General features: G+C 53.2%; 1 long non-coding RNA gene across 2 annotated transcripts; it reads right to left on the reverse strand.

Moving 5' to 3' along the window:
- Positions 1–1,675: 1,675 nt before the first annotated feature.
- On the reverse strand, positions 1,676–16,466 carry LOC101691924. 2 transcript variants are annotated; one of them, XR_006607855.1, is made up of 4 exons: positions 16,423–16,466; positions 2,578–2,824; positions 2,211–2,391; positions 1,676–1,976 (listed from the first exon to the last, which is right to left on the reverse strand). It is a non-coding gene; the product is annotated as an uncharacterized LOC101691924 (long non-coding RNA). The 2 variants fall into 2 exon arrangements; XR_199059.3 differs by lacking the exon at positions 16,423–16,466 and having other exon boundaries at positions 2,578–4,515.
- Positions 16,467–16,589: the final 123 nt, after the last annotated feature.

Raw genomic sequence — 16,589 nt, forward strand, 5'->3', positions numbered from 1 at the left:
ACAGACAGACAGACACACACACACCCCTTCTCCAGACTTCATTTATCCTGGGCTCCCCCAGGGAGTCAGTCAGTACTAGCTTCTGGCACACGTGATACCCCCACCCGATGACAGGACCTGGGCTCTGGGGCTGTACAGGTCCGAGTTCAATCCTGCTCCCCCTCCTTCTGCGCCTCGGCTCCCTCACTTGCATGGTGGGGGCAACTGTAGTGTGCACCACCACGGGGCGGATCTCAGGCTCCTGTGGTGCTGAGGGCCCAGGAGGCACTTTGTAAGGAATAGGCCATTATTGTGGTTCTATATCTTTTGATTCCCCCTGTGCTTTTTACCTCTAAGCTGCCCTCCTTTGTTCCATGCTGCCCCGGTGGCAGGAAGCCTTAGGAAAAAGAGCTTGCAAAGGGGGCAGGGCCTTCCCCAAACTGCCTTTTCCTCTAGATGGGGGAGAAATATGGGGACTGGAGGATCTCCCCTTCTCCCTGAAATCACCCAGGCACAAAGCCACTTAGTAGTCGGACAAACAAAGATGGCTGGAAAGTTCCCTGGAATCCAGGTTTTGAAGCCATCCCAGTGGAACGATTGGTGGCTTGGGAGGTAAGGATTATGCTGGGGAGAGACGGTCTGATAGGAAAATGTGACACACTGGGCAGCTCAGCGCTGGTGATGTGCTCAGAAACAGGCGGATTGTGTCCTGGGTGGGAGCGGGACTAGCTCTGGCTTCCCCAGGTTGTACTTCCTTTGTACATACAGCAAATGTGGTACCTAGCCCCAGCACCCGGCCCCTCTGTTAGTAGGTATCATGATGTGGTACCCAGCCCCAGCACCCGGCCCTTCTGTTAGTAGGTATCGCGAATGTGGTACCCAGCCCCAGCACCCGGCCCTTCTGTTAGTAGGTATCGCGAATGTGGTACCCAGCCCCAGCACCCGGCCCCTGTTAGTAGGTATTGGGAATATGGTACCCAGCCCCAGCACCCAGCCCCTCTGTTAGTAGGTATTGCGAATGTGGTACCCAGCCCCAGCACCCGGCCCCTGTTAGTAGGTATCGCGAATGTGGTACCCAGCCCCAGCACCCGGCCCCTGTTAGTAGGTATCGCGAATGTGGTACCCAGCCCCAGCACCCGGCCCTTCTGTTAGTAGGTATCGCGAATGTGGTACCCAGCCCCAGCACCCGGCCCCTCTGTTAGTAGGTATTGCGAATGTGGTATTCAGCCCCTCCAGCAGTGCCAGGAGGTGAGCCTGTCCTGGAGAAATCACTCAATGTACAATGAGGCCTGCCCAGGGCTGTTTGTGGAAGCAAAATGATAGAAACCATCTAGATGTTCGGTAAGGGACTGGACAAAGAAATGATGGGCCAGCTCACGTGATGGACTACTGCTCAGCTGTTAAAAAGGAGGGGGTTGTATATGTATGGCCCCAAAGCGAGATGCACTCAGTGAAAAGTAAGGCACCTTGCAGAACAAAATACACAGAATGTTACCATTTATGTGAGGAGCGCATGCACCTGTGCGTACACAGCTGGCCCAGATACAGACAAAGGTGTGGTTACAGATAGAGACAGAAGTGTACAGACAGAAGAGCTACAGATACACACATACACATGAGAGTAGAAGGTTCAAAGGAACACCCACTAGCAGCCAGTAATGTTTGAGGGGAATGCAGCTGGGGAAACGCAGGGGAATTACTTTGGTTTTTAGGTTTTTATTCGTTACATTTTATTAATGTTTGAGAGAGTACAATGAGACCATGCTCCTGAAATACGTGCATGATGCTAAAATTTAAAAGAAAAGAATCTGGCCACGTGTCTGGAAGCTCAAGGCAGGGCTGGGCTGGGCTCTCAGTGGAGGTTGGTTGGTGAGGGGCAGGCCTGGAGGGCTGACTCTGGAACTTTTTCCTAAACCAGCTGTGGCTCTTTCTCCCGGAGGCCAGAGGCAGAGGGAGCTGGCTTTGGTGGCCACAGCAGCAGATGCAGGTTGCCTAGTCTGGAGAGATGTGAAACCTGAGCCATTTAGCCTGCAGGATGGGCCTGCCTTGACCCCTCTAGTCAGGGAAGGCCCCTGGAACATGACAGACAGCCACCTTAAACATGTAGCCACCAAAGTGAGTGAGGTCCCGTGAGCCCCAGGCCTGCAGACAGGCCATCCCGTGGAGCCCACAGGTGTCTTCCCACGCCACTCCTGCCCCCAAGCCTGATGACCTCGGTGTCCCTTACATACCCAGACTGGTGATCAGCGAGGCTACGGGCAGGAGAGGGGAGAAGGCCATTCATGAACTTCTTGGCTGCTGGGCCCTGAGCGAGACACGTTTCCTACTCTGTATCTCTGGCCTTTTAATGGTTTAGAATAGTTTTTTGTTGCTTTAATTCTGGACACACAGGAGTTGAGAAGGTTTTTCACCCTGATAATGACAACAGAAGTTAAAATAATTCCAACGACGCCAAAGGATATATAGTGAACAACAGATTTTTTCCACACCTCTTCTCCCCAGCCACGCGGTTCCCTCCCCAGAGGTTCCACGCACACATGAGCACGTGGGAATCTAGCCACACCCCTCCTGTGATTCGGGGGGAAGCAGTCCACACACCTTGCTTTTTCCACTAAGAATATGTATCTTAGAGCTGCTTCCATAGCAGAACCTGCAAGTGGGCTCCTTCTTTTCCATGACTGGACTTCCACGGCACTCAGAATTCTTTAATATTTGTGTACTCGATCTGGAATTCTTCTCGGACTTTCCCGTGTGCATGCTTCAGTTCTGCACGGCAGCCCCAGGGGGCAGGCGGTTCGCCACGTTACAGATGAGGAAACTCGGGGGACCAACCATCCCTGTTTGCCTAGGACAGAACCAGTCTTAACATCAAGAGTTCCCCACCCTGGAAAGACCCTTCTTCCCAGGCAAACTAAGATGGTTGTTGACTCTAAAGGAAACAGAGGCTCGGAGAGGCCGGGGGAGTTCTCCCAAGACCTTGTGGTGGGTCAGCACAGACTCCTGATGGTGACGATGCTGGAGGAGGCCGGTGACAGCGTTCCCTCTGTGCCAGCCAGTGGTCCCTCAGCAACCTGATAGGTTGACTGAGGGGCTCCACGAGTAGAAGCTGCGGCCACCAAACCTGGGTTTCTGCTCAGTAGCAGGGTTTGCCTGTGCTGGTCAGCTCCCTCTCAGCTTCTGGTCCTGGGCCCAGAATAGACACTCAGCAAGTGTTAAGCGAGGAAGAAAATGAATGAATGAATGAATGAATGAAGTACTAACATTTGTCATCCACATTTTACAGATGGAAAAACTGAAGCACAGAGAAGCTAAGTCACTGGCTCAGGGCCACACAGCTCGTAAGCAGCAGGGTCAGGGTTTGAATCCAGAAGGGGGGGCTCCAGAGCCCATGAAACTTTTCCCTCTTCTGGAATGTTCTTGTCTGCATTACCCTGCACGGCACTGCCTAGACCCCTACTTCCAGCTCCCTTTCACAAGAGCCCTGCCTTCCCTGTTCCTTGCTCCTGGCTCAGGGGCCTTGCTCTGCACCCCACTACATCCCCCTGGACTGGACGCTCAAACACAAAAAAGTCCGATGTCTTCACTTCAGCCTCCCCCACGGACTTTGCTTCATTTGTTCAATTCATTTGTCCAACTCTCCATTCCTTTGCTCAACAAACATTTACTGAAACTGAAATGAGCCAGCTCACCCCCCCCCCCCAGTACTAGAAATTCAGAGATGAATCCTGCCTGGGCCTTGTCCTCGGGGGACAAGGAAAACCAAAGAAGCAGGACTTGGAACCCAGCGAGAAAGCACTCGGATGGAGGTGGCCCCGGGCACAGCCGCAGAGGGGATGACACTGGGGGCTCCCAGCCGTGGGGGCTCCAGGAAAGCTCCTTGGAGAACATCTTATGCCAGCAAGAGTTAGCAAGACAGAGAGAAGGAGGAAGACAGAAAGCTTGGGGCAAAGTCGGTAACCCCCGGACAAACTGGCCTGGAATTAGGAGAGAACATGAGGCGTTCAGAAAGTGCAAGTTGTTCCTTACAGCTGGGGCCTGGGCTGTCCTCAGGTGGGGACATGTGGGCCTGAGAAGCCCCACCTCCTCCCCTGCTTACCTAATAGCTCTGCACCAGGCAGGGCTTCCAAGAATCTCGTGTCTAGGAACTGATCAGAAAAAAAGCCCCCCAAATAATCAGCGATGTGGACGTGGAATTACGGATGGATGGAGGCTGTTTACCATGTTCTTTGTTTCAGCAAACAAGTGCAAACAGCCTCAGTGGCCAGCCATGAGAAATCACCACTACAGCCCAGAATCCACCACCGGCCGGAGTCGTCCGAACGGCTGAGAAACCAGGTTAGCAGAGACTGTACCGCGGCCCTAGAAAAATGCACCTGACCTAATGTTAAGTAAAAACCAGCAAGATGTAGAGGCACGTGGCTGGCTCAGTCAGTGGAGCATGGGGATCTCAGGTCTGTGAGTTTGACCCCCATGCTGGGTGTAGAGCATACTTAAAAATAAAATCATTTAGGGGCACCTGGATGGCTCAGTGGGTTAAGGCCTCTGCCTTCAGCTTGGGTCGTGGTCCCAGGGTCCTGGGATTGAGCTCTGCATCGGGCTCTCTGCTCAGCAGGAAGCCTGCTTCCCCCCTCTCTGTCTCTGCCTGCCTCTCTGCCTACTTGTGATCTCTGTCAAATGAATAAATAAGATTTTTTTAAAAATCATTAAAAACCACAAAAAGGGATGCCTGGGTGGCTCAGTCGGTTAAGCTGCTGCCTTCGGCTCAGGTCATGATCCCAGGGTCCTGGGATCAAGTCCTGCATGGGGCTCCTTGTCCAGCTGGGAGCCTGCTTCTCTCTCTGCCTCTGCCTGCCACTCTGCCTGTTGCGCTCTCTCTCTCTCTGACAAATAAACAAATAAAATGTTAAAAAACAAAACAAAAACACACAAAAAAAACAGGGGCATCTGGGTGGCTCAGTTGGCTAAGCATTTGCCTTCAGTTTGGGTCATGATCCCAGAGTCCTGGGACCGAGCCTGGGATCAGGGTCCCTGCTCAACGAGAAGCCTGCTTCTGCCTCTCCCTCTGCTGCTCCCCCTGCTTGTGTTCTCTCCCTCACTCTCTCTCTCAAATGAATAAATAAATAAATAAAATATTTTCTTTTAAAGCCCCCACACACACAAAAAGAAACCCCAGCAAGATGCAAACTATTTTATTATTCGAAGTTAAGAGATACACATACATAAATACATGAAGATATTAGGAAGAAATGCATCAGATACTTCGGAGTAGTTATCTCTGGTGATGGGCTAACCTAGGGGTTATATTTCCTTTTTAAAAATAATTTCCTGTGTTCTCTGATTTTGCAACAGTGGGCCAGTCTCACTTTTATTTTCAGAGACCGACTCAAGGAAACAAGGTCCGTGAGGCCACAACTTCCCCTTCCAGCCTCTTTCCAACCCTCTGAGCCACACAGAACGACCTGTTGCCTCCACATCCCTGCGCCTCCAGCCTCCAGGCTTTCCTCTCTGCTGTTCCTCCATCTGAGCGCCCTTCCCTTTCCCCCTCCAGCCTGTGCGACTCCCCTGGCCTCCCAGGCCTGCCTCAGGGTCCCTCCTCTGAGGACCTCACACACACAGAGCTCCCACACCACTGAATGGTGGGTTTAGGCCCTGGACCCCGCACCAGGGCCTGAGCTGCTGGCGGGAAGGACACTGCCTCATCTATGCCCTCCCCAGACACCTTCTATGCAGCCGAGAATTTTTTTATTTATTCCTCACCAACGTTTTTTGAAAATGTCTGAACCTACAGAAAATCATGGAACGAATACCCATATATACCCTTCCCATAGATGCTCCACTACTTGCTGTGTAATCCTCTCCCTGTCTTGCTGACCTAGTACAGACATGTTGGCCAGGACTGGGGGTCTCAAAGGAGCTCAGCATTTGCCGGAAGGAAGGAAAGAATGAATGCCCTCTCTCTATTGTCTGCCTCAGGGAAAACACTTTCTAAAATGCAGACCTGGGGGGCGTCTGGGTGGCTCAGGGGGTTGGGGCCTCTGCCTTCGGCTCTGGTCATGGTCCTGGGATCCTGGGATCGAGTCCCATATTGGGCTCCCTGCTTGGTGGGGGGCCTACTTGTCCCTCTGCCTGCCGCTCCCCTGCTTCCGCTCGCTCACTCTCACTCTCTATCTGACAAATAAATAAAATATTTAAAAAAATAAAATACCAGTTACCCACCTGCTTGGAGGCCTGCCACCCACAGCCAAGGCGGGCCCCTCAGCGACACCCAAGACCCCGTCATCCCTTCCCGCTCCATCGCCCACTGACCCCGGAAAGGAAGTGTTGTCCCCGAACCCGCAGCCGCCACATGCGTCAGCACTTGCACTTTGGAGCCTCTGCAATCCTTGCTTGCCTGGCAAGGGCACCCAGCCTCTCCCTTCCCCAACCCTCCCAAGTGTCCCATCCTCGGAGAAGTAAAAGGATGCCTCTGCCGACCTATCCCCGGACCCCCGGTACCGAGCGTGATCTCAGTGAGGGGGACCACTCGTCCTGGTTTGCACAAGCCTCTCCTGGTCGGCACTGAGAGTCCCGAGTCTCGAGAGTACCTCCGTCCTGGGCAGACCCCATGACGGTCACCCTAGCCTCTGCGGACTCTTTCCAGGGTGGGTGAGTGTGCTCCCACCCATTGCTGGGAGAACCTCTACCTGAGAGCCTCTCGGGGCAAGCCCACCTACCCTCACCCTGCTCTGCCAGGGCCACGTAACAGGCCCAAGGAAATGTTTGTTGATGCTGGCTGACTGCCTGGGGAACAGATAAACGACAGAAGGACGGAAGGAACGAATGCATGAACGAATAACTTCACCTCCTTGAAATCTTTGCTCAGATGTCACCTTCTCCATCGGCCTTCCCTGGCTGCCTGGGCTCCAAGGACAACCTCTCTGGCACCCTCCCTGGGGTTTTTGCGGGATTTATCACAGACCTGCCTTCTCCACGTGTCACTCTTCAGTTCCTTTGGGGTCTGTCTCCCCCATGAGCATGTCAGCTCTACCAAGACCGCGCTTTTGCCAATTGTGTTCCCTGCTCTGTCCCCACAGCCTGGGACAGCAGGTGCTCAGCCGGTAATCAGTTGAAGAAATGAATGAACAATGACTGAATGAGGGGACCCTGCATTTCCCCGCCCAAAGTGGAGCCTCTTGGATTTCTTTGTCTGCATCGCCTCTTTCGTTTAGTTCATTCAACAGACATCAGCGCTGCGGGGATCGGGAGGCCTGCAAAGCAGAGTGCCCAGTCTAAGGGGCTGCTGGTGGCAGTGGGGTGGGGAGCAGGGGACAGAGATCAGGCTGGTTATGATGCCATGGACCTGGCATTTGGGAGATGGGGTCCATGGGCAGGACCTTGGGCACTGCAACAGCCCTAAAAGGCCAGGATCGTAGTAACCATGCCCAACATATCTTGAACACTCGCTATGTCTCACCCACTGTTTTGAGCACTTCACGTATATTTTCTCGGTGAATTCTCCAATCACCCAGCTATAGTTCTTTGTCCCCGTTTTGCAGATGAGGAACCAGAGGTGAGGGAGGCTGAGTTACCTTGTCCAGGCGACACGGCAATAAGCGGGGAGTCAGAATCAGACTCTGGGGCCAGCGGCTAACCCCAGTGCTATAGGAAAGGAAGGAGGTTCTGACTGAAGTCAAGTTGCTGCTCAGACGCAGGGCTGGGCTTCACAGCCTGTCCCCAGGACTCCAAAGGCAGCCTGGGTCCCAGTCGGTGTCTGTCCTGGAGTTGGTGGTGAAGGGGACCAAAGGGAGATGCACAGGAAGCAGGGGAGGAGTCTCTGTACTCCAGTTGGGATCCATGTTCAAAAGGTACAGAACTACCCAGGATGGGGGGGTTGAATTTGGGGGGGAGTCCCCAGCCTGGGTGGGGAGATGGGGGCAGGCTTCTAGGCAGCAGTGTCCCCTTCCTCTTCTCTCCTAACGAATGGGTAGGGAAGCTGTGGGCAACTGTCTCCAGCCCTTCCCACGTCTGGCCACCCATCGGCCGGTCCAGAGAGGAACGTGCAAAACCCAGCGTGGGCAGCGGCCCCCATCCTGGGCCACTCCTCCTGGGCCCCATGAAGCTGCCTCCCTGACTTACCCCTGTGATACCAAAGCTCAACCCAGGTCAGGAGCTATGCTGAGTGACTCCATGTAACTATCTTATTCAATGCTCACACCCACCTAGGACAGGGAAATCAAGTTCAGACAGTGGGGTACCTGCCCACGTCACCAGCAGAGCGGGGGTTCCAACCCCGACTATCTGGGTCCGGAGCCTGTGTCCCTCACCCCTACCCAGGAGGTACAGCCCTGGCTCCCTGCCAGCCTGGGCATTTAAGCCCCTGCCGTGGCCCCACAGCCCAGCAGAGGGCTCAGAGCAAGGAGGCACACATGAACACACCCTTATTATTTGACATCTAGGAGCAGTGACGGGGCGTCTGGGTGGCTCAGTCAGTTAAGCACCCAACTCTTGATTTTGGTTCAGGTCATGATCTCAGGGTCGTGGGATTGAGGCCCGCATCTGCTTATCCCTCTCCCTCTGCTCCTCCCCCCTCCCGACCACATTCTGTTTCTCTTTCTCTCACATACATAAATAAATAAAATCTTTAAAAAAAAAAAATAAAAGAAAGAAATCTAAGGGCAGTGACTTCTCTCTTTGACTTCTACCCTCCAGGTCTGGGAGATAATAATCCAATCCCACATTTGGACAGGATTCAAGCCTTTTCAAAGCTGTCCCCTCCTTGAAAGAAAGAAAAGTGGCAGGGACACTGACTCTCAAACAGATGACACCTAGCCCCACCCCACAGCTGTTTGCAAAGGGGAGGTGATGGCACCTCCCTGAGCCTCAGTGTCCCCATCTGTCACAGGGGCTGATGATATCACGGAGAGGAGACCATAGAATCCTTTGCCAGACGCACACAGTGGGTGCCTGGGAGGGTAGTTTCTTTCCACTGAGGGTCACAACACTCTCCAGGGTCTGTCCCCGACCTCCCTCCCTACTTTTAAACCGTGGATGTTTTCCACCATGATGTGTTGGAAACACACAGAACCTCGGGAATGAGCGGAGCCTGGTGGGCGTGCTCGAGGGGGGCACAAATGTCCTCCTCCACCTTCAGAGCCTTCCCCTCAGGCCCGTGTCTCTACTGCACGCCCTAGGGGTGCCGCCTCCCTCCTTTCGTCCTCGCTGCTTCCTCTGGAGGTGGGTCCTTGGGTTATCCCACCTCCCAGAGGAAGAGTCCAAGGGTCTGAGGGCCAACGGGGCTGACCGGCGCCCACAGCCAGTGAGCGGTGGAAGCGGGGTGTGGCTTTCTGTCCAGGTAGGTTTGCTGACATGGAGAGATGTAAACCATGGAGAGATGTAAACCATGTGTTATTAAATGAGAAAGCAGCATGGACGGCAACAGAGTGTACGTTGAGAGAGTGTCACTAAAATGGAACAGGGGTTGTCTCTAGGTGATGGGACAATGAACCGTCCCACTGTCATTCTTTTCCTTATTTGTATTGCCTAACTTTTTATGGCCGCTTTACGGAGATGGAATTCGCATAGCATACAACTCACTCATTTAGTGTCTGATTCGATGGTTTCTAGCATATTCGCGGAGTTGGGCAACCCTCAGCACTCTTGCTAATACTGTCATCATTCCCCCCACAAAACCCCACTCATTAGCGCTCACTCCGCATTGCCCCAAACCCCCACTCCTAGCCCTAAGCAACCGTTTCTTGTCTCTACAGATGTGTCTGTTCTGGACACTTTGTACAAGTGGATTTCTACAACACGCGGTCCTCTCTGTGTCTGGCTTCTCCCACCAAGCTTGTCTTCGGGGTGCCTCCGTGTAACAGCAGGTGTGACTTCATTCCTTTTCAAGGCTAAGTAACATCCCATATTGTATTTCTCAATTCATCAGTTGACATTCAGGTTATTTCTACCTTTTGGCTGCTGTGAATAATGCTCCTATTAGTATCTGTGTAATATTTGTGTGTGGATATGTGGGAGAGAGAGAAGGAGACTCCTCATGGAGCAGGGAGCCCAATGCAGGGCTCAATCCAGGACTCTGGAATCATGACCTGAGCCAAAGTCAGATGCTTAACTGACTGAGCCACCCAGGCGCCCCTGGACATGTGTTTCCAAGTCTCTTGGATAAATAGCTTGGAGTAGAATTGCTGGGTCATGTGGCAATGCTGTGTTTAACCTTTTGAGGAACTGACAGTCTGTTTGCCAGAACATTTTACACGCCACCACAGGGCACAAGGGCCACAATTTCTCTACATCCTCACCAACCTTATTATTATCGGTCTTTTTGATGAAAGCCATCCTAGTGGGTATGAAGTAATATCTCATGGGATTTTGATTTGCATTTCCCTGATGACTAATAATGTTTAACATCTTTCATGTGTCTGTTGGCTCTTTGCGTATCTTCTTCGGAGAAATGTCTACTCACATCCTTTGCCCATTTAAAAAATTGGGTCATTTGTGCCTTTATTATTAAATTATTGAAGTGGGATCTGAACCCGGGTCCTGCTCTACGGCAGGTGATAGATCCTGTGCCCACAGTCATGCCTCCCTGCCTGCCTGTCAGGAGATCTGGAAGCATCCCCCAGAGTCCCGCCTACCCTCTGGGCAAGCTGCGGCCCGCACAGCTGCTGCAGAAGCCAGCCCAGCTGGGGCCAGGCCCACAACAGGTGTCCAGTGAGTGTCTGTGGATGGACACAGAGGGACACACGAGTCCCTCTCCAGGAATCGGTGAACTAAAGGGGAAGAAAACCCCCCCAGAACAAAAAGTCCACACCACAGAAGGAGGAAATGGTCGAGCCCTGCTCCAGAAGTTGGAGATAAGCCCCGTGGCCCAGAAGCCCTCCATGGCAATTCCTTCTTGGTGGCCGTGACCTATCTGCCTGCTTTTATGCAACTGACTGTTGGCCTGCGTGAGGCTGGGACAGGGAGGCCCAGCGAGATTAGCAGGGAACTGGAGAGCATATCTGCTGAAGGGGGGATGGCAGCAGATCCTAGGGGCCACGGCTGGTCAGAGGAGAAGGGGGCCCCAGTGGGGTGGGGCCCTGCTGCCGGACCCCTGCCCCAGCCCCAGCCCCAGAAACCCACTGCTTCCTCACGAAGAGCACTGGAACCCTCCACACCCAGTTCTGGAATCCAGCTGCCTGGGTTTGAATCCTGGACTCACTATCTGCTTGCTGGTGATCCAGGCAGTTAATATCCCTCTCTGAATCTCAGTTCCCCGCTGAGTGTCCCCTGGAAGAATGAAGATAACCAGGGAGGGATGAAATGAGACCATAACGCAGCCTCTTGGTGGGGAGAGGCTGCTGGGGGGAAGCTGGGGACGGCAGGCTCTTCTGCTGAGCTCCCCCAGGCTCCCGACTCTGAGCTGGAAGACTGCCGTCCTGTGACATGGAGCCAGTGACTCTCCCACGAACACCGCAGAGCAGCCACTGGCAGGAAGCTTCTCCCTCGGACAGACCCTCAGCCTCACCAACACAGTCTCACGGGGAAGGCAGGCAGTGTGGGGCCATGTGGGTTGCCCCTCACTCAGGCAGCCTGAGTTCAAATCCCACTCACAAGCTGTGAGCTTTGGGGAAGGGCCTGCCTCTCTGTGCCTCTGTTTACCTGCTAGAGAATGAAGATGACAACTGTGTTTACTCTACAGGATGGTTGGGAAGATTAAATGGGCCGATGCAGTAAAATATGAATTAAAGTCTCAGAATAAATCTGAGATTTATTCTTTATTTCTTTCTTTTTTTTTTTTTAAAGATTTTATTTATTTATTTGACAGACAGAGATCACAAGTAGGCAGAGAGGCAGGCAGAGAGAGAGAGAAGAGGAAGCAGGCTCCCTGCGGAGCAGACAACCCTATGTGGGGCTCGATCCCAGGACCCTGGGATCATGACCTGAGCCGAAGGCAGAGGCTTTAACCCACTGAGCCACCTAGGTATCCCAGCTTTATTCTTTCTTAATTAGTTTCTTTTTAGTCATCTCTACACCCCATATGGGGCTCAAACTCATGACCCCAAGATCAAGAGTCAGATGATCCTACTGACTGAGCCAGCCAGGGGCCCCAAAGTCTCATCTTTAAAATAAAAGTTAGAGGGGCGCCTGGATGGCTTGGTTGATTAAACGTCTGCCTTCAGCTCAGGTCATGATACCAGGGTCCTGGGATCGGGTTCCGTATCGGGCTCCCTGATTCTTCCTCTGCCTGCTGCTCTCCATGGTTATGGGCTCTCTCGCTCTCTTACAAATAAATAAATAAAATATTTAAAAAAAATAATAAAATAAAATAAAAAATAGAGGGGCACCTGTCAGTTAAGTGTCTGACTCTTGACCTCAGCTCAGGTCTTGGTCTCAGGGTCTTGAGTTCAAGCCCTGCGTTGAGCCCCACATTAGGCTCCACGCTGGGCATGGAGCCTACAATAAATAAATGGATGGACAGATAAATAATATCAAGTTTAGAGAACCCTCCACATCCTTTCAACTTATCTGGCCCCCATATTCCCTTCGTGTCCTCCAGGGCCCCAAGGTTCCTCCAGCTTTCTTACGTGGAGGAGGAGGGTGAGATTTCCAACCATACTGGCATTTCCCAAAGTGAGTTCCTGAGCCCTCTAAACTCATGAGATGCTTTTTGAAAAGATCCCTGAGAAGTACATCTCCATCAGACAGACCTGGCTGCCGGGTAGCTAGCGCCACCGCCCTTCAGCCGTGCCCAGGGACGGACCCGAGAAGCCCTGTAGCAAGGAAACCCAGCGGACGCTCATGCTGGTGTTTTCCCAAATTTATTTGACCACGAATGCCCTTTTCTGCCCAATATCAATTTAGCATCTTCCTGGAAAAACACTGATGTCAAGGTCAGTTTTAGCTCACAGTTTCCATCTTATAGAAAAGACAGAAGGTTTTCCTAAGATCACTATCCCTGCATTTGAGAAGCCCAGGTTCTCTAGTGCGGTCACGTTGGCCCAGAGGAGAGCGGCGCCCTGCCATGTGCTCTCAGTCCTGCTCTCCGGGGCCGGAAAGGTTGGAGCGTGAAGGCCCCTTTGGGACACCCAGCAAGGATGGGCCCAGCTCTCTTCCAGCCGCCGCAGCAGCCTTGGCTCTCACAGACCACACGCAACGCCCAGACATTGTCATGACAGAAGATGGCACCTTCCAGAGCCTTCTAGAAAAAGGAGTTGCCAAAAGGAAGCCTCTAGGGGTGGGGCAAGCCCCGCCTCGGGCAGGGAGAGGTGTCTCAGGCTCCGGAGTGCCCTGGCACCTGCAGAGGAGGCCCTAGGAGCACCGGGCCCCATCAGCACGGCAGCACCGCTTGCAAATCATCCCTTCCATCTCTCTGTAAACGTTCCGGCAAGTCTAACATTTGGCAACCAAAGTACATATCCCAGACGGCCGTGTGAACCTAGGACAAGTGCCAGCATTTGTCTTGAGGCCCTGTAGGGTTTGGAAAACAGGATTACTCAGCGAGTCAGTGGAGGAGAGGGACATTCATTGGGCACCTACAACAGAGTGCGTGTTGTGTCAGAAGTTCTATCTTTACCATGAGATCTCAGTTCTGATAACAACCCCATTTTACAGATGGAGAAACTGAAGCTCAGAGTGGGGAGGTAACATAGCCAGGGACACAACAGAGCTGGGAGTCAAACCCCCACCTGGTTTTGCCTCCACAGTCCTAGCACTCCCCACTCCACTGTGCAGTTCTGCTGGGATGTCTCCCTGCCTGGCATCCCTCCGAGACCTTGGTCCTTGCCTCAATCCCAGGGCCCCTTTCTCGATACTAACCCGGGTTCTCAGGGCCAGGGGTGTGAGGAAGGGAACCAGAGTGGAGACTAATGTAGTCTGGCCTCTAGGGTCTGGCCCACATTGTGGAATCGTTATTTTATTTTATTAAAGGCTTTATTTATGGGCGCCTGTGTGGCTCAGTGGGTTAAGCCGCTGCCTTCGGCTCAGGTCATGATCTCAGGGTCCTGGGATTGAGTCCCGCATCAGGCTCTCTGCTCGGCAGGGAGTCTGCTTCCTCCTCTCTCTCTCTCTGCCTGCCTCTCTGCCTACTTGTGATCTCTCTCTGTCAAATAAATAAATAAAATCTTTAAAAAAAAAAAAAAGACTTGGGATGCCTGGGTGGCTCATTGGTTGGGCAGCTGCCTTCGGCTCAGGTCATGATCCCAGCACCCTGGGATCGAGTCCCACATCGGGCTCCTTGCTCAGCAGGGAGCCTGCTTCTCCCTCTGCCTCTGCCTGCCTCTCTGTCTGCCTGTGCTCACTCGCTCTCTCTCCCTTTATCTCTGACAAGTAAATTAAAAAAAAAAAAGACTTTATTTATTTATTTGACAGACAGAGATCACAGGTAGGCAGAGAGACAGGCAGAGGGTGGGGAGAAGCAGTCTCCCTGCTGAGCAGAGAGCCCAATACGGGGCTTGATCCCAGGAATCCGAGATCATGACCTGAGCCAAGGCAGAGGCTCAACCCACTGAGCCACCCAGGTGCCCCTGGAATTGTTATTTTAGCCCCCACCAATCTGATCATAGGTTGGGGGCAAGTAGGTTGATAAATCAGTTTTCGGTCTTCTTTGGGGTAAGATTTTGTTTATTTATTTATCTACCTATTTATTTATTTGTTGGTTGGTTTATTATTTTATTTATTTATTTGACAGAAAGAGACAGCAAGAGAAGGAATACAAGCAGGGGAGTAGGAGAGGGAGAAGCAGGCTTCCTGCTGAGCAGGGAGCCTGAGGCGGGGCTCCATCCCAGGACCCTGAGATCATGACCTGAGCTAAAAGCAGAAGCACTTAACGACTGAGCCACCCAGGCACCCCAATAAATCAGTTTTCCGAGCCTGCCAAGCTGAAAGCCAGCCACCAGCCTGAGGTGACCCTGCCCTCAAGAAGACCCCCAGGCACCCAGCCTAAGCTGGCACCTGGGCTAAGCCCCTTATCTTTGGGTCATTGTTGCCCACTCCTGGCTATAGTCTCCTCCCAACATCCCCCAGCCCCCAACTCACTTGCAGGGTGCTGGCACTCAGCTGGGTGGTGGGGGTGGGGGGAGACATCACACAAACCTTTTGGAAACCTCTTTCCCCTCCCCTCTCCAGATTCCCCAGAATTCCTGGGTCAGCAACATGGCTGTGTGCTGGGAGGTAGGGGAGAGTCTCAGCCAATCTCTCATGGGCAGGCCCCCTGCTCCGTCTGCACAGCTGCAGGGAAGGAAGGCCCCACCTGAGTTCCCAGTGCCCCGAAACAGCCACCCGGCTGTGCCCTTCCTTCTGTCCATCACGGGAGGGGTCCCTGGCAAGGGGGAGGAGCGGCATCCCAAGCCTGCCCTGCACCAGAGCTATTCCTCTGCTCACACCCTTCCTCAAACCATCTGAGAGGCAGGCCTCCTGCTCTCTGTCCTCAGTGCGGCCAGATCACAGGCAAGAGGGACTTGCCCGAGGCCACGTGGCTAGGCAGGGGTGGGCATCACTCCAGGGTCTGGCAGACTCCAGAGCTGGGGTCATTTCTCCAAGTACAGTGCAGTGGTCAAGGTGTGGATTCTGGAGTGAGACCGCTAGACTCAGGTTCTGGCTCCTCCACCTGCTCAGGGGTCACCTGGGGCTAGTTACCCAAACTCTCTGTGCCTCAGTATCCTCATCTAAACAGTACTGTCAGGCAATCCCGAAGTCTGAGCCCTGGGTGAGTTGCACGGCCTTGGGTGAGCAACAACCTGCTGGTGCCTCAGTTTACCCTGACTTAAAATGGAGACCTTGATACACATCCAGCACGGGCTGGAATGAGGATTAAGAAAAGACAACCGTGCATCTAGAGCTTTCCGGCAGGTGATGCCACGGGGCCTACTTATTGTCTGGGGGTGTTATGGTCAAGGTGCTATCAGCCAGACCAGCTCCGGAAGGACACACAAGAAGGGGTCTCAGAGGGCAAGGAGTGGGTGCTGGGGAACCCTAACTTGTTCCTACATGTCACTTTATACTTTCAGAATTTTGTATTACACACATGTGTTATTACTATTTCCGAAGCAGGTTGCGTAACAGCCATACAAAGGTGCTCCCTTGCCATGATGCACGGTCTCATGCTGTCAGAGACCCCGTCTGCTGATCCTGGGTTTCCCAGCCCTCCAGAGTCACACCTTGTCCAGGCCCTTATCCAGGCCCTGTCTTTCAGCCCACTCTGTGTTTCCCAGCAAGGCCCTAGCACAACCTTAAGAGCCAGAGGCGTCTCCTTCCAAGCACAGGCGTGTGACCCAGGGCCAGCCAAGTCTCCACCCCTCTACCTGTCCCCTGGCCCACCTGTAAGTGAGGTGACCACACTGCCCCACACTGCCTCCCCAGCTGTAAGGACTAACATGAGGTACTAGAGGGGTGCCTGGCTGGCTCAGTCAGTGGAGCATGGAACTTTTGATCCCAGGGTCATGAGTTTAAGTCCATGTTGGGCATAGAGCTTACCTTAAAAAAATCAGGTATGGGGCACCTGGGTGGCTCAGTGGGTTAAAGCCTCTGCCTTTGGCTCAGGTCATGATCCCGGGGTCCTGGGATCGAGCCCCGCATCGGGCTCTCTGCTCCACAGGGAGCCTGCTTCCTCCTCTCTCTCTGCCTGCCTCTCTGCCTGGTTG

The sequence above is a fragment of the Mustela putorius genome, unplaced genomic scaffold, assembly GCF_011764305.1.
Source record: "Mustela putorius furo isolate JIRA1106 unplaced genomic scaffold, ASM1176430v1.1 tig00000743_pilon_pilon_pilon, whole genome shotgun sequence".
NCBI classification, from domain to species: Eukaryota; Metazoa; Chordata; class Mammalia; order Carnivora; family Mustelidae; genus Mustela; species Mustela putorius.